Source organism: Musca vetustissima, unplaced genomic scaffold (genome assembly GCF_032173495.1).
Source record: "Musca vetustissima isolate MV318-11 ecotype Yass unplaced genomic scaffold, APGP_CSIRO_Mvet_v1 utg2323, whole genome shotgun sequence".
Classification (NCBI taxonomy): Eukaryota; Metazoa; Arthropoda; class Insecta; order Diptera; family Muscidae; genus Musca; species Musca vetustissima.
This window is the reverse complement of record NW_026878725.1, coordinates 122,385-147,283: the sequence shown is the minus strand read 5'-3', so window position 1 is coordinate 147,283 and position 24,899 is coordinate 122,385. Positions and strand designations below refer to the sequence as shown.

The window sequence follows — 24,899 nt, the reverse complement described above, 5'->3', positions numbered from 1 at the left end:
TAATATATATTATTTCGTAAAATATATATTTTTTACAGCTTTCGAAATTCACAAATACAGCACGTTAAACAAATCGACCACACAAATTACAGAGATTTCACAAATTTTACAACTTTTTCGCCTTCAACGAAATTTTTTTTTGTGATTTTTGGATGAATTATTAATATTTTTTATTATTTACACAACATCTATTTACAGGAATTATTTTTAAAGCATTGCCACACACACGTAGAAGATTGTTGGGACTGATATATTTTTTTCTGGATATTAAAAATATAAATTAAATAAAAAATATTTTTTTAAAACTGACATTTTTAGATATTTTTTCGAATATTTGCATAATGAATATTTTTTAGTTTAAGTAGGAATTTTATTGATTTTTTTTTTAATTTTTTATTTAACGTTTGCATTATATTATTATTTCTGTATTATTAACCTTTGTTATTGTGTTTTTTTCTTTTTTCAATTTTGTATACTTTCAGATACCGTTTTGGCGTATACGTTATGACGACAGTCATACGCATTGGTGTTCGCCATAAAGTTTATTAACAAATCTATTTTTTTAATGTAAGAATAATTTTTAAATTGCATTTTTCGATGAAATATTTTTTATTGAATAATATTTTTTGCAAATTTTAAAAATTTTTTATTTAAATTTAATTTTTTAACCATTTTCTTTTTCGCGTATACGTTACGTAGATAGACATATGCATTAGTGTTCGTCATAAAGGCTATAAACAATTATTTTTTTTAATTTTAGAATAACTTGTTTCCTTCTAATTTTAAAAAAGTGTTTTAGATTTAATATTTTTTATTAAATTATAATTTTTGTAAAATTTTTAATTAAAATATATTTTTTATTTAAATTTCATGCTTCTTGTATTTTATTAGTTATTTTTATATTTTATTGTTTGTAGTTAACTCTTTTGTTGTAGGGATTTTTATAGATGGAAACACATGAGCTTTGGAATTCTATCTTGAATATAAGGCCTTCAATTTACTTCTAGGCGTATACGTTATGTCGATCATCATACGCCCCAATGTTCGACAAAAATTCTCTATAAATGGAATATTTTATAATTGTTAATATTTACATTTCCCTCAAGTAAGTCATTGCAGCTCATTTCCTCTATAATTTCCATGGCATCTAATATTCTATCGATATGTCAAGGTTCTCACAATTACTAATAATTTGAATACATTAAAAGGATTTAAAATAGAAACAGCAGAAATTATCATTTTAAATATTGACACTTTTCCGGATTGCCCACACAGAGGCACATAGACATATAGAGAACAGTTGTACGATATCACACACTAATCAATGAGAGGATAGAATGTCACTGATATAGAAATTTAAGAAATTCTGATTGTATTTTTATTGAGAATATATACGGAAGAAGTTACATTTTCGGAAACATTTGGGAAAATATTAGTAGATCCAGATAGATGGAATTCTCTCGTTGATTTTTGGGTCATTGTATCGCACTTCAGAAATTCGAGCAGCAGCATGAGACTAATTTGGAATGTGTAGAATTAAAGAAGAGCTTCTGAGGGATTTTGTATAGAAGGACAGAACGCCTAGGGGTCCTCTATAGATCGAAGAGGTCTTATATAAATCTTATGATTTCCCATGGACAGAAAACCTCTCAAGGCATCGCTCATAGATAAATAGATAATAGATTTCAAGGGGTCTTCTATAGATAAAAAAAGGAGATTTCCTTAGATAGCATACCCTTCAATTAGATTTCGTTAAATTGTGAAACCATTCAAAGGGTATTTTAACACTAGATTGCCGAAGGCAGTCATTTTGACCGTTTTTCAATTTCAAGTACAAAAACAATTGTGTATACAAATCGGGAAAAATAAATGTTATATTTCCAGTCGATTTCACTCTTAGAGTAAAGACTTCCTCATTTTCGAACATTTTGTCCGGACTCTTATTTTTCGAAAAGGGAAACTCGAGAGCCCTCCCACCGAAAACAAATTATAACAAAGTTTTGTATGATTGTAAATAATGTAAAAAATATTAAAAAATAAGTTTAAAAAATTTTCTTTACACAATAAAAATTCATTCAGAATGAGGTCCTTTTGACCGATTTTAGGCAATATAGGTATATAAAAAATTCCCGTCTTTCTAGTGTTAACGATGTTTCTTTGGATCAAATCCCATTTTTTAAGAATTTGGAGTCGAATTACAAATGTCCGTCCTGCCTGGCCGGCTACTGCGCATGATATCTCTCGAAGGCAGTAACCGATTTCATCCAAACTTTGCACATCGTAATATTTCTTCCAAACTTAGTTTAAATTCGAAGAAGGGAAATATCGGTCCACTCCTTCTGGTACCTCCCCCACAATAAGGTCAAACTTTTACTGAAAATTAATTTTAGAATATCATGCGAATGGGCTATCCGATTTGAACCAAACTTTGTACAAGCGTATATCAAGTCCGAAGATGGGACCCATTGGTCCATTTCTTCTGGCACCGCCTCACAAAGGGTCAATTTTTTTAATTCCAATACCAGGCGAATTGAATGTCCGGTCAAATCGGACATTCATTCAAACTTTACACATTTTTTATATACTTTTGTACATTGTAAATAATTATTTATTATATTTTTTATATTTTTGTTCATCGTTTTTATTATATTGAAATGTCTGTTATTTTTTATTTATTTTTATATCTTTATTATAAATATTTAAATTTATTCTATTTTATTTTATTTTTAGTTAAATTTATTTTATCTATTTATTAAAAGTTTTATTAACATTTGAATTTTTATGTAAATTTGAAATTTTATTTATATATTTCTTTTTTTTTATTTAAATATTTTTAGTTTAGTTACAATTTTTTTTACTTTTCAATCATATAATTTTAAAAATGTTATTAAATTTTTTTATATTTTGTTATTTTAATTTTTTATATTTTATTATTCATATTTTTGTTTTATTTTGGATTTTTCTGAAATGTTTGCCACAGGTAGCTCTCGTCTCCCTGATAACGAAAATAATTGACTTTAATGGGGAAGTCCATAATTCCCGAGATATTGACCTCTGAAGTTCTGAAATTCCTACGTTCATAACATCATTATTTATGGATCGACGAAGGTAATATTGGTATGGTTGTAAAGCTTACACATTATATATTCACTTAAAATCGTCTGAATTAAAAATTGTCCAAAATAGCCGGCCTTCGGCCAGGGATTTAAGACAGATGGAAAATTCGGCTATGCGATCGAAATTTCCTTTTAAATAAACATGTTTCTCCAAATATCCGCCAATATTACCATAATCGGTCCATAAATGTCGATGTTATGAGCATATGAATTCCGGAAATTCAGAGGTCCATATCTCGGGAAATATGGATTTCCCCCATGAATGTCATATATTTTCGTGATCAGGGCGACGAGATGAGTCCCTAAACTCAACTTAAGCCTTTATTTTTTCTATACAGGTTTTAATTTTTGTTTATATTTATTAGTTTTGTTTTCTTTTGTATTCCTATTTATTATTTGTAGGTATTTACATTTTTATATTTTTTTTATTTTGTTATCACTTGCTATTGAATATATTAATTTCACATAGGTTTGTTTAATTTTTTCCATTTTGTATTATTATAATTTTTAAACGCATATTTATAATTGTTTATTATTTCTATATATTCGTTATATTTTTATTCTGATTTTTACTTTTAATTTATATTTTTAATCATATTATCTTATATAGATATTATATTTGTATATATTTTAAAAATATTTTATTATTTTATTTTTTATATAAATTCTATGCAGCTCTAGTCTATTTTGCACGTGTTTTATTGTTCAAGTTGTGCTCCACCGGCGATTTTTTGTTTTTGTTGGGATTTTGCCAAAATAGTTTTGCGAGAAAACAGTCGCATAATTATTATAATTTGTTGTAATTTTTCAATTTTTTCTAGTTTCATATTATTTCAATATTTAATGTAACATCTATTCAAAATTTCTTAATAATTTATTCAACAAAATTGTTATCCGAAAAAAAAATTTCTCAATTAGCAGCACAGCAAATATTTGGCGGCCTATTTCACATTTTTTGTTAGAGAATAACTTTCATTTTTGTTATTTTGTCATAGGCCTCTGACAGGCAGACAGACAATTCACGAAATTCACTTTCACACACACGCACACACAAACAACAATTTTGCTCCACTTTATTTTATTTTTTGCTAATTTTTTTTCTTTTGGAGTCAAGCTATTTATGTTGCTCCATCATTAGAAAAATTTACATTTTTCTAGAAAAATAATTATTCACAATTATTTGTAGATTTTTTCATTTACGAAAATATTTGTTTGCCATAAACCGGTCGTTTAGCGAGGTCGTCGAAAGAAAACCGCGCGCATATGAGAAAAAATAGAATTACAACCACAAAAATAATGTATATATAGACGGCACAAAGTTGTTTTAATTGGCCATAGGAGGAGCAGCCCTCCAGCAGATGATGATGACGAGGAGAAAAAGAGGCCTAACAAACAAACCTTTTTTTAAATAAACCGATAAAAACACGCACCGTTCTTGTCGCGGCTATTTAACACAATCGATGGTTGACAACTGACGACCGTCAGTCAACGCGAAAAAAAATTGCAAAACAAAACTCTTTCTCTCTCTCATGGAAGCCCCAAACCACAACGAAAAAAAACAACACACGGAGGAATGAGCAAAAACAAAATACCCAACTAAACCAAATCAAACAAAAATAACAACAAACACACACTAATATAAATAAAGCTCCAACCATGCTGTTGGTACAACAGCAACAACAATGACGACATTACTAACAACAAATAATAAACTAACTCAGAGTATAAACGGTAGATGAGATATACCCACAGAGAGAGACAGAGAGGGGTTAGCAAAGACGTCGTTCGTTTGGTTTGTACTGTCGGCCGCCTATAGTTCGTTTGCCGCCTTATGAGAAGAACACGGTCAAACACAGCCACTCACACACACACTGTAGTTGTGTAGTGTAAACAATAACAACAACGGCGTACAAAGACCTCATCATTATCATCAACGGCACCATCAACTAAACGTCATAACTAAACCTCCCAACAAGCAGGCAAACAAATAGGGTTGCCAATTAATAAATTTAAAAGAAAATCCTATGTTAAATATTGGCAAAGTTTTTATTCTGAGACTGACAGACGAGGATTTGTTAAAGAATACTGTTACCAAAAATTCATAGACCAATAGGCGTGTGTTTTTAGAAAAAATATTTGAAAAATATTTAAGGCCCAAGTAAGCGTGTATTTTTTAAAGAATATTTTTTCAAGGGGCAAATATGCCTGGATTTTGTGAAAAATATTTTCTCAAGGTCCTTATAGACTTGGCTTTTTAAAGAATACTTTTTCAAGCGGGTGGATTTTATAAAAGTATTTTCTCAAGACTTGGTTGTTTACAGAATATTTTTTAAGGTCCCAACGAGAATGGATTTTTTAAAGAATGTTTTTCCAAGGTCCCAACAGGCGTAGATATTTAAAATGATATTTTTTCTAGAACCCAATAGGCGTGAATTTTTTAAAAAATATTTTTTAAGGTTTCAAAATTTTTAAGAGTACGACCAATTTTTTAAAAATTTCTTTTGAAGATCCCAAAGGGTGTGATTTTTTTAAAGAATATTTTTTCAAGGGGCCAATATCCGCCGAAATTTTAAAAAATATTTTTTCAGGCAGCCAATAGGCATGGATTTTTATTTTTTCAAGGGGAAAATAGGAGTGTAGTTTAATTTTTTTAAGATCCCAACGGGAGCGAATTTTTTAAGAATATTTTTTTCAAGGGGCCAATAGGCGTCGAAATTTTAAAGAACATTTTTTCAAGCAGCCAATAGGAGAGGAGTTTTAATAACGATTTTTCAAGGGGCCAATAGGCGTGGAGTTTTTAAAGAATATTCTTTCAAGGGCCAATGGGCCTGGATTTTCAAGGAATATTCTTTCAAAGTCCCAAAAATATTTTTTCAAATATTTTTATAATTTTTAAAAAATATTTTTTTGTTTTTATTCTGACGCTTCGATTTTTAACAAATAATTCTTTAAATACCCAAAAAAAAACTTGGATTTAAAAAAATCAAAAAAATCTCAGGCGTGGATTTGAAAAATAATTTTTCAAAAAAATCCTCAGTCGTGTTTTTTTTTCAACATTTCTTCGTTTAATTTTTTTTTAAACGTTCAGGCGTATATTAAAAAATCAAAGAAACTTCTGACTTGGATCTAAAAAAAATTAAATTCTAAGCCGTGGATTTAAAAAAGAATATTTTTTAAATTCTTTGGCGAGAATTTCTTTGATAAATTCACTGGTGAATATTTTTAAAAAAATCTGTGGCGAGGATTTCCTGAAAGCGTCGAAGATTTTTTTAAAAATATCTGTTGTAAGGTTTTTTTAAAAAATCTGTGGCTAGGATTTTTAATTTTGTTTTAATTCTCTGGCATGGATTTTTGAAAAAAAAAATATTTTTAGGGTTCTAGATAGGTTTGGGATTTTTAAAAATATTATTTTAAGGGGCGTGGATTTTTTGTCATAGAAGAGACCTAGTTTAAAAAAAATGTTTTTGGTCAAAAATCAGGCACAGATTTTAAAAAATAGTTGTTAGGTCTCAAAAAAGCGCGGATTAAAAAAAATATTTTTTTAAGCGTGGAATTTTCATAAAATATTTTTAGGCCATAAAATTAGCACGGATTTATTACAAAGTATATTTTTAAACGTGTTTTTTTATGCGTGGATTTTAAACAATACTTAAAAATATTTTCTTTAAAAATCCAGCATGATTTTTTTCAAAGGATGCTTTTTTTAATATAATTTTTTTAAGGAGCGGATTTAAATGAAAAATATATTTTTTCCAGGGTACCAAAATAACCTTGGTTGGCTCAGATGAGATTAAAAAAAAATATTTTTCAAGGCACCATGGCATGGATTTTCAAATAATATTTTAACGACATTTTGTTAAGTTCGAATTGTGGGATTTTTCTTTAATATTGTTGAAAGGTCCCATTATAGCGGCTATCAAAAATAGCATTTATGTCCCAATAAGCCTGGTTTTTTAGAAAATATTTTTCATGATTCCAATAAAAGCTTCCATTTCTAAATGACTTTTTATTTATTTAAGTATTATTTTAAATTGGGAAAACATTTTTTTAATTACCTAAAATATCTAAAAAAATCCAAAAATATTCAAATTTCCTAAAATCAAAAAATTCTACGTATTGGAGATGCGGGGCATCGATCCCCGTACCTCTCACATGCTAAGCGAGCGCTCTACCATCTGAGCTACATCCCCTACGATGACCGAGCCGTTGCAGCAGCGGACATGACCAACGCAATATGTTAAACAAGTCGCAGCAGCAGTCGACTGACCCCCTACCAACAACAACACATAAAAACACGTACATCACACACACCTCTCGCTCTCTTCCCCTCTTGTTATCATTAAAAAATTACTATCAGCCGGTGGTGAATGAATAAATGAATGAAATGCTAAATCTATTAGCATGGCAGCAGTAGCAAAAAAAGCAACAACAGCAACAACAAGAGACAATAATATATTTATTCACTTACTGAATCAATCTGGTGGAAACATCAAAATTATTATGGGGAATTTAAAAAGTAATGGCAACACTAGAGTGCGTAAAACGCGATTAACATGTAAACTAAATTGTAAAAGCAACAACAATAAAAAAAAGAGTTAAACGGAAAGCCGTTAGAATTGTGAGAACCTTTTTTGACAAGTGAGAAACACAAATTAGAGTCTCATCATGAGATTTATGTATTGCCGTTGGAAGAGAGGGGAAAGAGATTATAGACTACATTAGAGGCAATTCGTGTCATTAAAAATTAATCGCATATTTAATCAGAGAACATCATATGAGTGCAGGAGCATAAATGCGTAGAGTGCTTAATCGCTCTCTGAGTTTCTTCTACAGAAGGTCAGAACAAACATTAGTTGCAGATTCATTCAATTAGATTTCATTTGAGATGTATAGAGAGCAGCTAAGGGCAATAAAGAGGCCAAGCCACCTGCTAAATAGACAAAGCGGTGAAAGACCTGTTTATGAAAATCTTTCCCTCCCCTTGACGAATTTCCAAGGTATAGAATAATTCTATTCTGTCTGTAGGGTCTACAGAAGGCCCATTGAGGAGACTTTTGTCTATACTAGACCTATTAAATAGTCATATTTATAAAAATATGCCCTGAGGGACGTTATATGAATGGAATAGGCCATTCAGGGCGACCAGAAGACCTCTGGAAGGGACTTCTACAAATAGGAGTCGCTTCGAGGGTCACCTGGAGTCTTCTCACTATAGAAGACGTTCTAAATCCACATAAGACCCCTTGAGAGATTCTCTATTCATGTATGGGCCATTGATGGTCATATATCGATGACAAGACGAGACACATTCTTATAGGTATTTCTGTTTATAGAAATTAAATAGAAAAGTCATTAAGGGGTATTCTGCCTATAAAGTATCTATTCTTTCTATAGAAGACTCTTTGAAGGGTTTTCTGTATATTGAAGGTCCATTGGGACGTCTTCTATCGATGGAAGATCTACCTTCTATATGTATAGAAACCCAATTGGCAGGTCTTATAAATATATTGAATACGCCCCGAAATGTCTTCTGCCAATAGATGACCCATATAATTGAGTTCTATACAAAATACGCCCAAAGTATATCCTAAAAATAAGATACATACGTCCTTCAGGGTGCAGAGAAAACCTCCTAATGTTTCATTTACCTATATGAGACCTTTTACCTATATGAGACCTTCAAGGACCTTTTGAAGAGTATTCCGTCTATAGAAGTCATCATGAATCATTATTTATTTATAGAAGACTCTTTGAATCTTCCATTTATAAAATAACCCTTGGAGGTTATTGCTTAAAGGTTATTGGCCAATATATGGACCCTTTGGTCTTCTACCTCTTGAAAGTTCGTCGATCTATTCAGCCTCAAGACCTCTTAAAATGTCCTCATTTCAAAGAAGATCCATTGAAGGTTAAATAGTTTCGATATATCTATTACAGATCTCTGAAAGATTTTATAAAAATTCTCTTGAAGGACTTATAGAAGACCTCTTGTAGATCTACCTCTGGAAATTTCTATAGACTTTTTGAAGAATTTATAGTAGAACTTTGGTGGGATAGATTCAAGGACCGTTTGAAGGGTATTCTATCTATAAACAACATCATGAGGCCTTGGAGGCCCTTTTATTTATAGAAATTGCTTGAAGAGACACGGCAGATAACCTCTTAGATCTATATAAGAACTTTTCAAACACCTTCTAAGTCTTCGACCTCTTAAAGGTTCTTCGATCCATAGAAACCCACTTGAAATGTCTTCTATCTGTGCAAGACCCTAGAAATCTCCCCATTTTATTGAAGACCTCTAGAAATAACTCATGACGGATTTATGGAAGGAATTTTGAAGAAGTTATAGAAGACCTCTTGAAGGATCTCGTTAAGATTATGTTACCTATTGTCACGTCTATTTATATAAGACCCCTTGAAAGGCAATACCTCTTGAAATGTACTCTTTTTATAGAACTCTTGAAGGTTCTATATACTTGAAGGATCTTTAGAAAACCTCTTGACGGATTAAAAGAAGATATCTTAAGGGATCTACAGATGTGAGTGGCCTCATCTATTTTATAGAATGCCTATTAGGGGGTATCTATTTTGTAGGGAAGATCTCTGTGAGGGTATTTTAAATATTGTATAACTTCTGAAGGGCTCATGAGCACTCTTACCTGCCCATATCTGTTTTAATAGAATTTTGCATGACCAAATCACAATAATGACTATCCAATGTCTTGTCGATAGCCTCTCAAGAATTCTATGTTCGAAGTATTGAATAGACAAGCGGAAGCCGCAGAGGTTTATGTTACAAAATATCGCTGGGCAGTTACGAACACCTCTTCGAGAGATAACATGGTCAGTAAATCCATTGTTGCGTTGATTGTGTGAAACTTAGAGTTTTTCTCAACTATAACCTTTGAGTTTTTCGGAGTCCCCTATGCGGCAATTTTGATTGTTGATGTAGATCCAAGTCGTATCAAAGAGTGTTCTCTTTAAATGTCCTCTATTTAAGGTTTCCGGAATCTTAGATCTATAAAAACATATCTTGACTGACATATCGATCACAACTCTGAAGAAATCGAAATCTTGAGATTTTGAACATTCGGCACTAGTGATTTTGAAAATTCGGAACTAGTGCTTCACGACGAACCATAAATGCTTTACATGGGCGACCCTGTGACTGTAACATGCGGTAATAGCCACCAATATAACTATTAATTCAAAATAACTCTTTTTTTGGAAAATCCTCCGTAAAGCCTGTTGGGTGTCAATAAGGCGGCTCATGAGTGGAGTTGGTATGGCTTCATCCGAAACAAAAATATTTAAGATAATACTTTTACTCCTTGTTTAGAAATTATTTCCGGCTTATGATCTGAGTCTTAAGATCTCAATGTATGCTAAACGAATAAAAGTGGGAGTCAGAGTGACTTTATTGAAGTTAGGTTCTGCTTAGATTATTATATTGTATTGGTTATTTAAAAAGGTCTTAGGATCAAAGATGTAATTTTATGGTAACACCTCTTGTAAAATCGGTTCTACATATTTTCTTCCGTTTTCAATTTATCTTTTACTCTTGTAGCAAAGAAATTTACATTAATTCACACGACAGTATCACCGGTAAGTGCAGTACATTCAACGAACGAACAACGTCATGCATGCAGCAAGCATACTGTCTGTATATGTGTAGGCATGTATAAGCGTGACAAGCGAATGAGTAATAATCCAGCCGACCGGCTAGCCAGCCAACCAACCAGCCTTTGCCAAATATCAACAACAACAAACAAACCGAGTAGTAGGCCCCTTCGTGTGATTGATTTACTACAAGTGTGTGTTAGTCACAATGTAAGCTGTGCTCTCTGTCGCGCTCTCTCTTCCATTCACTCCTCTTGTATGAGGTCTCTGAGTAATAGAATTGGGGGGCCAATGTTGTGTATGGACAAGGAGTTTTGTTGTGGTTGGTTGTCACAATAATAATAATGACTGTTGTGTGGTTAATTCAAGCAACTTACGTTGTTAGAAAGTAACGAAGAGGAGAGGAATGGTAGTGCAAAGTGGGGTTAGGAGATGTATGCTTATGTTTAAATATAATTTTGGATATACCCCATCATTTTTTGTCATTGTCGTGTTTATGAAAATAATAGACAATTAACATGTGATCTAATCTTAGTGCAGGGATGCACGCCCTTGCACTCTAGCGGTCAGCTCAACTCACACGCATTCTTACGCTCATTTGTTTAGTCGTCGTTGAGACTTCAACGAGTAAACATGTCTATGCTGGTGCGCATCATATTGCGACCAAACTTAAGCGGCCCACACACATCAAACATGTACGTTTGATCGGTGTGAAGCTGATAGGCCACAAATGAATCAACAAAGCTTTATTTCGAATTTGGTTTTTAAAGAATGAAGAAGGTCAGCGATAGTGACGACGCAAAAAATACCGATCAATTTTATTTACTTTATTTTTTTAATTTAATTCACATCGATGGAAAGCACATGTTTAACGTGTGTGGCCCGCTTTAACTTTGTGTGCTAGTCTCACACATACATTTACAAAATGCCATCCTCTCACCGTGTGCATCACTGTCTTAGTGGTAAATTCAAGTGTTTGCCGGTATCGCACCGCTCTCTCTCTCACTCTCTTGCCCTGCCACTCTATCATTAGCTCTTAATGTGTTTAATAAGAACATTGAGCAGGCAGTATGTAGTTGAGTTATGATTGAAGCAAATTACATTATTTTGTCAAATTTGGACAAGAAATATTTGAAGCATAATTAATTTTGCGCAGCTGTTGTTAATATATTTCTTGTTTGGTGGAACAATGTGGCAGTTTTTTCTTTGCCAAATTATAGACAAATGTAAGTAGAAGAAAAAATGACTGGACAAATCATATGTTTACAGGGAGGAAAGGAAACTGAGAACGAGAGAGAGTGAGTGAGTAGCAAATTAGGGAGTTTTAAAATAGACGAATAAATTATTAATGTTTTGCATTGTTACCGGTTCAGAAGACAATACACAATTGAATAAATAATTAAAATTTACATTTTCTGTAAATTATTAAGAAGAATAAATATGTTTCTTCGTGTTCAAAATTTATAAAATATTCTTTTTCAAGAATAAAAAATGTAACAATAAAAACCAGGAATATCAAACTTGATCCACTTCGACATAAAAATACATAAAATTGGGCCGAACTTTTATTAGTCGTTTCTTAGAATAATATGAAAGAGTGAACGAATTTTCTGTAGACAATCTGAATAGAGATTTTATAAATAAACTGAAGTGTGTCTCTATGAGCCTAAACACAACCAGAGAGTCTAGAGTCATGACGGTCGACTCTAGACTCGAGGAAATAAAAAATACGACATTGTTTATTAAATAATAAATCGAATTTGGTTTGCACAACGTATAATATTCTGTCAGAAAATGAAAACAAATAACTGACATTTTGTGCCGCAAGCCGCTAACTCTTTCCTTTGGTTTACACGCCGGCGAAAAAGTATGCCGCTGACTCCTGACTCTCTGGTTGTGTTTAGACTATAGACGAGCTTTGGGGAGACTCTATAGACGAGTTGAAGGTAATTTTCAGTGATGAACTCAATGGAGTTTCTATAGACGAGTAGTTATTGACAAAATAAAGAAAGGAAATTCTGAAACGATAATGGAGCTGAAGGATCAGAGAATTTCTCGACGGACTGAACACCAGAGGCTTTTTAAATACAAATTGAAGGACAGCGAGTTTAATTCCTGGAAGTCTCTATAGGTAAGTTGAAATCAATGGAGCCATAGACAAGCTCCAGTACTAGTTAGCTTTTGTAGCGAACTAAAGGACTGGGTGTCTTTATAGGCAAGTTGAAGGATCAGGGAGTCTTTATTGACGAGTTGAAATTCATGGAATCTTCGTAATTGAGCTGAAGGTTCAGGGAGCCTGAAGGGAAACAGGGGTTTTTATATACAAGCTAAATGACAGGGAGTCTCTATAAAAGTGTAGAATGCGGAAGTCCTTAATGACGAGCTGAAGTCCATTAGGTCTTTGTAGAAGAGTTACAGAATCAGGCACTATTTATAAGGAACTAAAGCACAAGAAGCTCTCATTGACGAGCTAAAGGCCTGGAAGACTTTATGGACGTGCTGAAAGCCATTGAGACGTTATAGATGAGATGAAGGGCCTGGTGTTCTATATGGACCAGCAGTTATTGTAGGTTCGGTTACATTATTGTTCAGTGAAAAAATTATTTTGCTGGCTTGAGGGCCAGGTAGTCTATAGAAAGGATGAAGTCCAGAGAGAAAATATGAAGTCCAGAGAGAAAATCTGAAGACCACTATAAACAAATTAAAATTCAACGAGCCTTCATAGAAGAGAGGAAGACCAGGGAGATTTAATAGACGATCTGAAGTTCAATCAGGCTTTATAGACGAGATGAAGGCCAGGAAGACTTCACAGATAAGTCTTCATAGACGAGCTAATGGGCCAGGTAATCTGTAAGGACCATCAGTTATTGCAGGTTTGCTGAATGGATCTATATAAACAAGTTAAAGCTCTGGGATTTTTGTACAGAAGGACCAGGGATGGTCCGTATGACGAATTTTTAGGTTTTCGACTGTCGAAAAGGTGTAAACGTCGAAAACGTCATATACCTGTATAAAATGTAATATATGTAGAAAACGTCATTTATTCGAATATTATTACCATATGACGTTATTTTCGTTAAAAATATATATTATTTTTACATATATCTGTCTGTTCCTTACTAGAACTAATACCAAGTTCTAAACTTTTTGGAGAATTTTTTTTTGAAATTTTATATGGATTTCAGTAAAGCATACGTAATTTCCAAATTCATTAATAGAAATAGGTATTTTGTCAAAAACCTAATGGTTTTGGGAGGGTTTCCGACGTTTCTGACGTATGTAATATACGTCGAAAATGTATGTCATTTACGTCACTGTTTCTGACGGACCATCTCTGAGAAGGACTGAAGGTCAGGGATCTGGGGGTCTTTATAGAGAGCTTAAGGGCCAGAGAGTCTTCAAACTGAATAGCCAAAAAATCCTCCACAAGCCGAAGGCTAGGAATTCTTGACAGACTTGCTGAAACCCAGCGAGCCTTTATAAATGAACTGAAGCCCGGTGGGAATTTATAGACGAGTCGAAGCCTAGGGGACCCTTTAGAGCCCATATGCAGTTTAGGGAATCAGTATATATGAACTAAAATCCCGAGAGTCTTTATCGATGAACTAAAATCCCAGGGACATTTCATAGAAGAATACCTGTTGTTCGGAAAATTGTTTTTATTTATTATAATAATGTGGATTAATGTAATTAAATTAACATTTTAAAACTTACGAGTATAAATATCAAAACGTTTATTCTTCACTTCTGTACATTTGGTTGGCCTCATCGAAAATTCATGACGAAATTTGGTCTTCTTAGAAGGACATTAATTTAGTAAAATGGTTCGGATTTTTAATGACTATTATTTTTAATGAAGATACAGTTATATTATAATCTTGGATATTTATAAGAACATTTATCTTCAATAAAATTAAATGAAATTAATTCGATTTTAACCGTTTCCTATAACAAAATAATTATTTTCTAAATTTGGGTATGGGAAAGGTATGGAATTGTTTGTAAATGCCTTGTTAACCTCGAAGTGAGGCACCAGCGAAATTCTCATGCAGTTTATGTCGTTGGTCAGCTAAGTACTTCGCTTTGTTACAAGAGACATTTGGGTATGAACGGTTTTTTGTATAGAAGCAATAGCTTCTGGGGAGAATATCCCAACAAAAAACTAAGGGAACTGATGAGGATCAGTGGCATGATCCGAAACTATAGTCTTCCCTGCCTTACCCCTCGGCAAACAATGCCATACATTCCCCACTAATAAATAGTTGTTTTTTTTATAAGAACAACAAACTGGGAACTGGCAAAAACAAAATACAAATGGTATCCCAAATAACCCGCCAACATTACTGATTTTCTAAATTTTTATTATTTCAAGTCCACTAACCATATATATGGTATGTATGTGATTATCATAAAACGACTGATAAAAAAATTAAAAATAAAAATATTGGGTGGGTGGCGGCTAACCACACAAAAACACACGTGGGGATGTAGCTCAGATGGTAGAGCGCTCGCTTAGCATGTGAGAGGTACGGGGATCGATGCCCCGCATCTCCAAATATAACATTTTTGGAATTATTATTATTTTTTTTTGATTTTACAATTGATTTATATTTAAAAACAAAAATAAAAAATTGTTTAATAAGAACCATTTATAAATCTTTTCTTTAAAATTATTTTCTAAATAAAAAATAGTACGAATTAATTATTTTAAAATAACTAATTAATGGATTAAAAAATTTTAATTAATGTTTAAATAAATATATATTATAACAATTATTTATTAATTTATTGTTTGTATGTTGAATTTTTATTTTATTTCATTGTAAAACTTCGATCACTTCAAAAAAAAAACAAATATTAGAAAAAATAAATAAAAATAATAAAATAAATTTCCAATATTGGTGAAAATGATTTTTTAATATATAAATTAATAAAAAAAAGTCTGAAATTATTAATTTGTCTATTGAAAATATTTTCACCAATATTGGAAATTTATGCTTAAGGGATTATGCTAAATGAAATAATATAAACACATACTTAATTATAGTCCAAAATTTCAATTCATAAAAAAACTAACAACTAAAAAAGTTTTCTCCAAAATAACCTATCCTAACCTATTATTGGCAACCACCTCCGTAACATTTCTTCAAATTACAACAATAAAAAATAGGCCGACTGAACAACAAACAAAAAAAAACAAATTTAATTAACATTCACCCTCTGAATATCGTTTTCTTTTTTGCGTTTTATAAAAAAAGTTACCTAAAAGGGTAGGGGAGATCTAATTACTCTGCCATGCAAATCGTAGCTGAAGTAGTTTGCATGTTTATTTACTTCGTAACTATTTAAACGTTTGGAAATTATTATGTTAATCGTATATAATTTTCATATAATTAACCCTATAAAGAGTTTCATTAAAGCTGTATTTAGAGAGATACGTCATATCTTCTATTCAAAAGCCAAGTTACGCTCTCATGGTAGGCCTACGAAGAGCTCCATCGCTACTAAAGTGGATATTATGTGAGGTAGATTATGGAGCACACTAACAACAAACAGCAACAAATAAATCACAAAAATTAAAAAAAATAGTTACCAGACTGGATACCCGCAGGGTCTGTATAAACATAAAATATATAGGAGGTCATAAATATATATAGCAGGTCTACCTGTAAAAATTTAGATATAGACGAGCTGAAGAGAGTCTCTGTTCACGAGCTATAGAAAGTCTTTATAGACGAGTTGAAGAAAGTCCCTATAATCAAACTGATGGGGTCTCGAGTTGAAGGGAGTCTTTATAGATGAGCTGAGGGGAGCCTTTATCGGAGAGCGGGGAATGGCTCTATAGAGCTGAATGGATTTTATATTGATAAACTGAAGACAATCTTTAAATACGAGTTGAAGGGAGTCTTTATAGACGAGTAGAGTGTCCAGAGGGTCTTCGTATTCGAACTGAAATGACAGAGAGTCCTCGAAGAGCTGAAGGCCAGGAATTCTAAACAGGACGCTGAAGGCCAGGGAGCCTTTATAAATGAACTAAAAACAATGGAGCATTTATAGACGAGCCAAAGACTGGGAGCCTTTACCAACACAATGAAGATCTTGCAGTGTTTATATATGAGCAAAAGACCCGGGAGTCTTTATAGCAGTGTCGGGCAGAGCATAAACAAATTTGTTCTCACGCCTTTGTCTTAGTGTGTGTGCCAATGGGTTTTCAATTGGTTCAGTTGAATTTGTGTAAGAGAATAGTGATATTTATTCTCGCGAGAGTGCGAGCGTGCGGTGGTTCGCCCGATACGGCTTTATAGATAAGATAAACTCCAGAGAGTTTTCGTAGACAATCTGAAGACCATTGCTGTCCATGTAGCCCTAATAGACGAGTCAGAAGTCAAGGGGAACTTTCATAGACGAGCTGAATGCCAGGAGGTCTTCATACACTAGTCGAATGAAATGCAGCCCTTACAAATTTATTGAAGGACATTAAGCCTTTATAGACTACCTGAAGGCCGGGTAGACTTCATAGATAAGCTGCGAATCGAGAGAGTCTTCATAGACAAGCTTAAGTCTAGAGTGTCTTTAAAGACGAACGGAAAGCCTAGGGACCTTTAAAGACAAGCTGAAGACCTGAGATCCTTTACAGACGAGCTGAAGTCTAGGAAGTATTCATAGACGAGCTTAAAGACCAGGGTTTCTTCGCAGATGAGCTAAAGACGCGGGATACATTATAGACGACCTGGAGTCAAGGAAGCCATAATGAAGACTTGGGAGGATTAGTAGACGAGATAACGTCGTCCACGGCATCTTTATTGACGAGCTGCAGACCAGAGAGTGTTTCCACACGATCTGAAGTCAAAGGAGCCATGACCTGAAATGAAGATCAGGGAGTAGTAACAGGCGCACTCAAGGACAATCAGCCTATATTGGAGAACTGAGGAGTCAGCAAGAAGAAGGGCAAGGGTGAAGGATGTCAAACTTTTGATCTTAGCGAAATCCAAATACTTTTTATCGGCAAGTTGAACCCCTGGTAGAAAATATAGACAAGCAGAAAGACTTCATAGATGACCTGAGAATCCAGGAAGCCTTCGCCCACAAGCTGAATTCCGAAGTGACTTTACAGACTGATCTGAATATGGCCTTTACTGACGAGCTTAAATCCAGGTCCTTAAAGCTACCTGAGCTTAAGTGTTAAGGTTTCGTCGTAGACGAGCTAAAGACCTGGGAGGCATTATAGGCGACAAGGGAGTCAATGGAGCCACAATTAAAAACTGGGAAGCTTTATATACGAGCTGAAGGTCAAAAAGCCGTAAACGCCCAAAAAATCCATATATAGACGAACTATAAGCCAGACCTGAAGTCAAGAGAGCCAGACCTGAAGTCAAGAGAGCCTTTATAGACGAGCTGAAGACCAGGGAGGCTTTATAGTCGAGAGGAAGGTCAGAGAGTCTTAACAAACGCACTGAAGGCCTTTATAGACAAACCGAGGAGCCCAGCGATCCTTCATAGACAGCTGAAGGATGAAAGTGTCTATAAAAGAGCAGAAGTCCCGGGAATCTTTATTGAGGATTATGTATATTTATTGAAGAAGTTGAATTCATAGACGTGATGAAGGCCAGAGAGTTTTCGTGAGATTGACGAAGTCCAGGGAATTTTTACAGATGATCAGAAGGCCGGGGAGTCTTCACAGATGGCCAGGAAGTTTTTGAAGACAGACTAAATAGTTGGAAGGATCTATATATTCAGGGATTCTTTATAGACGAACTAAAGACCTTCAGAGATCGAGCTTAAATAGTTTTTAAACAAGAGCTGAAAACCAGCTCAAGGTTAGCCTTTGTAGAAGACATTTATCGTCAGGGAGAACCTACAGAAGGCCAGGAAGCCTTTATGAACTAGACCAAGCCCAGAAAGCCTTAATAGAAAGCTAGGAAATTTATGTAAACGAACTGAAGACCTGGTTGACATTATAAGGTACCTGAAAGCAATAGTGATGAAGATCTGTTCATAGTTAAGGGGGTATTTGTTGGAGAGCCAGGGAGCCTTTATGAAGAACTGCACCAAGCCCTGGGAGCATTTAGGGAAAGTCAGGTATTTTATAAAAACAAGCTGAAAACCTCTATAGAGAAAGGCAGGGCGTCCCTGTAAGGCTTGGGAGTATCCGATGGTCAGTTGCACTATATGCACTACTATTTTCAAGATTTTAGACGCATTTTCCCAACAGAAGTGATTCTAATTTGGCATTCCGTGTTTTTGGTTGATAAAATAGTCTGTGTAGAAAGTGACCAGTATAAAAGTTCCGCCTCATTTTAGATATTTTTATGTGAAGTGACTGTAATTTTTCCAAAGGAAGAGACTGTTATTTGGCATTGGAGGGCGAAAAATATTTTTTTGAAAATAATTTTCAATATTTGACCATGATTTGGCATAGTCCCCATGTAAAGGTTCCTGGCCATATTTTAGGTATTTTATCCTACATGAATTTTGCAAGCGTAGTGGCTGACATTACTGGTTCATGTTGGGTTAAAAACACATTTGCAAATTTTCGATATAGAACCTGGTTTTGTCAAAATACATTTATATTAAGACTCCTTTCAGTTCGACTCTAGATACCTGCTCCTTCAACTCATCTCTTAACTTCGTGTATAAAGTCTCACATCAAGTAAGGTATAAAGAAGGGTCAGTTAGAGAGCCGTTATACGTGTGCGGTGGACATGAAGACTCCCTTATTTCGTCTATAAAGATTTACTGTTGTTCGTCAATTAAAACTCCAATCGGGACGTCAAAAAAACTCTATTCGGGTGGTCTATAAAGACTGCCTTCAAGTGGTCCATAAATACACCCTTCGGATGGTCTCGAAAATCCTTTTTCAGGTCGTGAAAAAGACCCATTCAGTTCGTATAAAAAGATGAACTTGAGTTCTCCTATATAAAGAACCCGTTCAAGGAATCTTTAAAAAAAACCTTTCGCTTCAGGCCATTTATAAAAATTTCCTTCAGATTGTCTAAAAAGATTCCTAGAGGCTCCCTGAGCTTCAGCACGTCTCTGACTGGACTCCCTGGACCTTAAGTTCATCTAAAATGAATCCCAGAGATCCAGTACGTCTATACTGACTCTCTCGACTTTTAGCTCGACTATAAAAGGCTTTCTGAGCTGCAGTTTTCTATTAGGGGGTACAGATTTTGTCAATACCCCAATATAAAGATTCTGCTCCATTTTATGTATTTCTATAGATCTACACGATTTTTCCAAACGAAGTGATTGTAATTGGAAATCCCGTGTTCTTGGTAGGTAAAAAAGTCTACGCTGAATATTTTCAATATAAGTTCATGTTTTGGCGAAGCCCCCACATAAGGGCCCCAGACACATTCCAGGTATTTTGATGGTTCTATACACATTTTCCAAAGGTAGTGGCTGTAATTCCACATTCCGGGTTCTTGGTGGTTTAAAACCCCAGGTTTTGTCAACACCCTGATCCCTATTATGTATTTCGGTAATCCCCGAATTCATTATTTCGTGCTCTTACGGGTTGAAAAAGCCCCGGAGTCATTTTCCAAACGATGTGGCTTAATTTGACATTCTGGGTTTCTTGTTGGCAATCAAAATTTTACGCCGAAATTCCAATATGGGTCCATGTTTTGCTTCAGCCTCCCTAAAGATTCCACCCCATTCCTCTTCCAACCTGCTGGCGGACAATTTTGCAATGTTTTCAGATATTCCTCATATAATATTCCAGCCGATTTGATATATATTGGTCTTTAACCTGATATGGTGGATGGTATAAAAAGTTAAGCCCGTCGAAAATAAACTCTTGTTTTTTACTTATTTCCATTATTCTATTAAAAAAATAATTTTATTTCCTTGATACAACATAATATTGAGTACCCCTTCATCTGCCGTAAAAAATTGTATGGCAACCCTAATTATAAACAAATTAATATGTTCACAAAAATAAACTTAATTACTAATTTATATACGACGAAGGACTCTAAAAATAACATAAATTAACTTATTTCTCCTGTTAAACTCAATTTTATTTTATTTCATTCAGAAATCTGACATTTTTGAAGTATTTCTATTAAATAAGATACCGCCCTCTCTTCATGACCACAACTACACAAAACGGAAATAAATTTATGAGCCACCCCACATACAATACGAGTACATATAATGGGAGAGCCAGTCAGCCAGCCAGTAGGAGAGAGCACAACTGTTCAACACACATGTGTTGTACGCAAAATACAAAAAAAAACGTAAAAACAAAGCGAAATAAAATATACAATAACAATACGACGACGAACGAAGACGATATGCGGAAAGAAGATAACTACCACTGGGGACTAGGGCACTAAAAAAAGCGTCATTATCAAAGCAAACAGACAGAGGCACAGGCACATAACAGACCCCCCGACCTCAAGCAACAAAACAACAAAAAATTAAGTGAGAAGAGCAAGCATGCGAGCAACCAACTATGAATCAAACCCTCATTGAAGCACTTTATGAAGAATAATTGATGAGACTCATAGAGATTGAGAGAGAGGGTGAAAGAAAAAAAACAAAAAAGGAAATATGAATTTGTCAGGGGAACGGTATCATAGAGATAACCACAAATAAAACACTGAACAAAATAATTATTGTAAAATGATAACTCTCTCGAAGAGAATAACTTCTCTCAACATAAAACAATTTTATATTTATTGAAATTAAATGGGATGCTAAGGATGAGGCTTCGGAAGGTTAAAAAAAAACAATGAAGGTGTGTAAAAATAATTGAGTGATTTTTATACAGGTCCAGAAGGGTGATCAATAGAGATTTTTGTAGAGTTATGGAATGAATGGCAATCTAAATAGATGAGCGGAAGAAAGAAATCTTTGTGAAGTAATAGAAAAAGGGGTTTTTCGTTAATCGAATTTCCGTGAAGACTTTCGGCAAATTTTGGCGTGCCACTCACAACTTTTTTTTGTATCGATCGGTTATGCATAGATCCAAGATACGTCACGTTTTATAAAGACATTTTGAAGCACCGCGATCTATACAAGCCTTTTTGGGAGCATTAAAAAATTGTGCGGGATCTGGCAAAGAAAAAACCTTTATTACCACCAGATTTTCATGTGATTAGAATGTATGACGATGGAAGAAATGTCGGAAGATGCTTCTATTACACGGCCGGCTTCAATGTTCATTAACGCACTGCATCAATGTTCTGTGGTGGCACAAGAAATTCCCTGGGTTTTAACTATTCTACGAAAATTGGATGGTCTTCAGGCAGTCTTGCCATTGTTGTTCGAAAAAAATCGGACCAAAATGTACGTAAAAATGAACCAAAATCGTATTTTCGGACTAATAATGGAAATTCAAACGCAATTAACATGACGAAAATGGACCGAAATGACCAACTATCGGACCAAATTAAAAATGTATTTGTTTTTCGGACTAAATGTGACCCGAATGCTAAAACTGTCTTCAGATTTTCAATTTCAGTCCTATATTGAGACTCACTTCATCTATAGATAATCTCTGAAGTTAGTTTTGTTTTTTTTTTCTGTAAAGTCTACCAGAGCATTGACTTGCCTTAAATTTATTCAGGAGCCTCCTTGGCACTTCAGCTCATCTACAAACACTCAATGGTTCTTTAAGTCGTCTATAACACTCCCCGATGTGTAAACCTCCCAGGCCTTCAATTCGCGTTTAATGGTTCCCTGAAATTCCGTTCGTCTATAAATACTACCTGGTTATTAGCTATTTTATGAAGACTGTCTCGCACGTAGCTTATCTCTGAATGTACTTCGGACTTCATCTTGCCTATAAGGACTCCCATTAAGCTCATCTGTAAAGACACCTTGTAAAAATGGTCCGAACGCTAATACGGTCTTCAGGTTGTCAATAAAGTTCGATATTGAGCCTCAGCTCCTCTATAGATAATCTCTGAAGTTCGTTTTGTTTCTTTCTATATAGTCTACCAGAGCTCTGACTTGTCTTAAATTTGTTCATGAGCCTTCTTGGCACTTCAAGGTGTCTTTACAAAAACCTTAATGTCGTCCTTATAGACAACATGAAGTCCTGATATGTAAATTTCCAGAGAGCCTTCAAAAATAGCCTTTAACCAGGATTTTTACATTCCATCTGAAGGTATGTCGGAACCTTTATAGGCCTATAAGGACTCCCAGGTTAAGCTCGAGAGTCTGCAAAGACACCTTGTAGAACCATTTTTTTGCTATAAAGTACTCAAGGAGGCTATTCTATAGAAACATGTCAAATGTATAGAAGCTCTTCAGCTATGGAGACGCTTTCAACGCACTTCTGAACGCAAATTAAGACTCTCATCAGGACTTCATTATAGACCACTTCAGGTGGTCTATAATAGCTTCTCTTAGCTTCTGATGTCCATAAAATACCCCTTCAGCTAATTTAAGTCTTAATAATCGCTTAGTATAACAACTCCGCATAGGGCGTCTATGAAGGTACATAGACGTGAACTCACATGAGATGCATTATAGTTCTTCTAGGAAACCCTGCACTTCAGGTCACCCATACAAATTTCCTTGGGATATTAATTGTCTACAAAAAGTGCTTGGGGCTCCGTGAGCTTCAGCAGGATTATAAACATTTCCTGAGTATCAGTTCATCTATAAAGGCACCCTGAGGTGTAGCACATCCATGAGGACTGCCTGAACATCAGCATGAACGTCTTTAGATACTCCCTGGACATCAGATAGTCCTTAGACTCACTGAGATCTAAGGATGCTTATGCTTACGGCGTCTATAAAACACTCTTAGCTTAGCTGGACTTCAACTCGCCTATAGAGACCCCCCGAGCTTCTGCTTGATGACAGCCGGAGCCATAGCTCTATATAGAATGCCTTTAGCTCTTATATAAAAATTCCTTTAGATTTATAAAGATTTCCTTGGCTTATGCACGTCTAAAGAGACTCGATGAGCTTTATATAAATATACCCTGCTTAAAGTCTGGCCTGGCATTTATTTCGTGTATAAATACTACCTTGACTTTAAGCTCGTCTAAACTAATGCTGGGCAACCATGGGAACTGGTGCCCGTGTTTTGCATGTATCAATAAGCTCGTTCTCTGCATTCTCTCCTTGTAAGACATTTCATATGGCGGTTTCTCCTTTACTCTCCTCTCTTTTTGCACGCCTCTAGTCTAAACAGACTCCCTGAACTGAAGATCCTCTAAGTTTAACCTCGTTTATATCGCCTCCCGGTAGTTCCCGCTCTACTCGTCTATAAAAAACCTCAGATCACCTTATGTTCTGTTTATCTATAAAGACTCCCGAGGTTCTGCTATGAAGACTTTCCAAGCATCTGCTGATCTTTAAAGACCCGTCGACTCGTTGAGTTTAAGTTCCATTGAGAGTGGATTCCACCAAAAACACACATACTGTGAAAAAAAAAATTGTGAAGGCAAAGAGCCAACGAGAAAACCGAAGTTGGGTAGCTATCATTGTCTCTCCAATTGTCAATGACTTCAACGAGAGCACACAATTTGACGTTTGTTGTCAGCAAAGTACACAGAGCAAAAAGTGTTATGTACACATGGGTTTGTGTTTTCTATTGCTTGTTTTCTTATTCTCACCGATTTGCTTTGCTGCATGCTTTTCTGTTATTGTTTCTTTTTTTCGCTTGTTTTTTTTCCTTTTGAAAAGCTGCACGCTAAAATATTAATACAAACGAAGCAGAAAAATCAACAAAAGTTAGGCGAGGAGAGATGTGGAAAAAATGCCGGCTGGTTTGTTGTGTGCTTTTGTAAAGACCCGACTCATCTCGTTGTTGTTGTTTTTGTTGCTGTCGTTCAAAATACCCCCAACAAATCAGTTGATGTGTAGTAACTTTGCACACAAAACAAAGTAAGCAGCTGAATTCTAACACACAGACTCGTTGTCTCTCTCTCCCAGTTATGCACCCTCTGTTTGGCTGTGTCTCTCGCACACCCTTTGTGGCTCTGTCTCTCTCTCTCAGTTATGTTAATGTTTATTTTTCTCATCACAGCAAAGCAAAGCACTGAAACGCCACTACCTCCCCTTTTCGAGAACTTTTATGTGAGAACGCGTGCGAGTGTGTGTGTGTGTGTGTGCGACAATGACACATGGAACAAAGATGTTTGACAGGATTACTGCTCCTTGGCTGGATGGATGGGCCGCAAAAAAACTAGAAAATAA

The 24,899-nt window shown here is 34.6% G+C and overlaps 1 protein-coding gene and 2 non-coding genes across 3 annotated transcripts in view; 1 reads left to right on the top strand and 2 right to left on the bottom strand.

The window, feature by feature from the left end:
• The window catches only part of LOC133323488 (maternal protein pumilio-like), a 91,541-nt gene that overhangs the window by 55,430 nt on the left and 11,212 nt on the right, over positions 1 to 24,899 (bottom strand). The gene's annotated exons all lie outside the window — the stretch shown is intronic.
• Trnaa-agc (transfer RNA alanine (anticodon AGC)) lies at positions 7,234 to 7,306 on the bottom strand. Its single transcript has one exon. It is a non-coding gene; the product is annotated as a tRNA-Ala (tRNA).
• Positions 15,218 to 15,290, top strand: Trnaa-agc (transfer RNA alanine (anticodon AGC)). Its single transcript has one exon. It is a non-coding gene; the product is annotated as a tRNA-Ala (tRNA).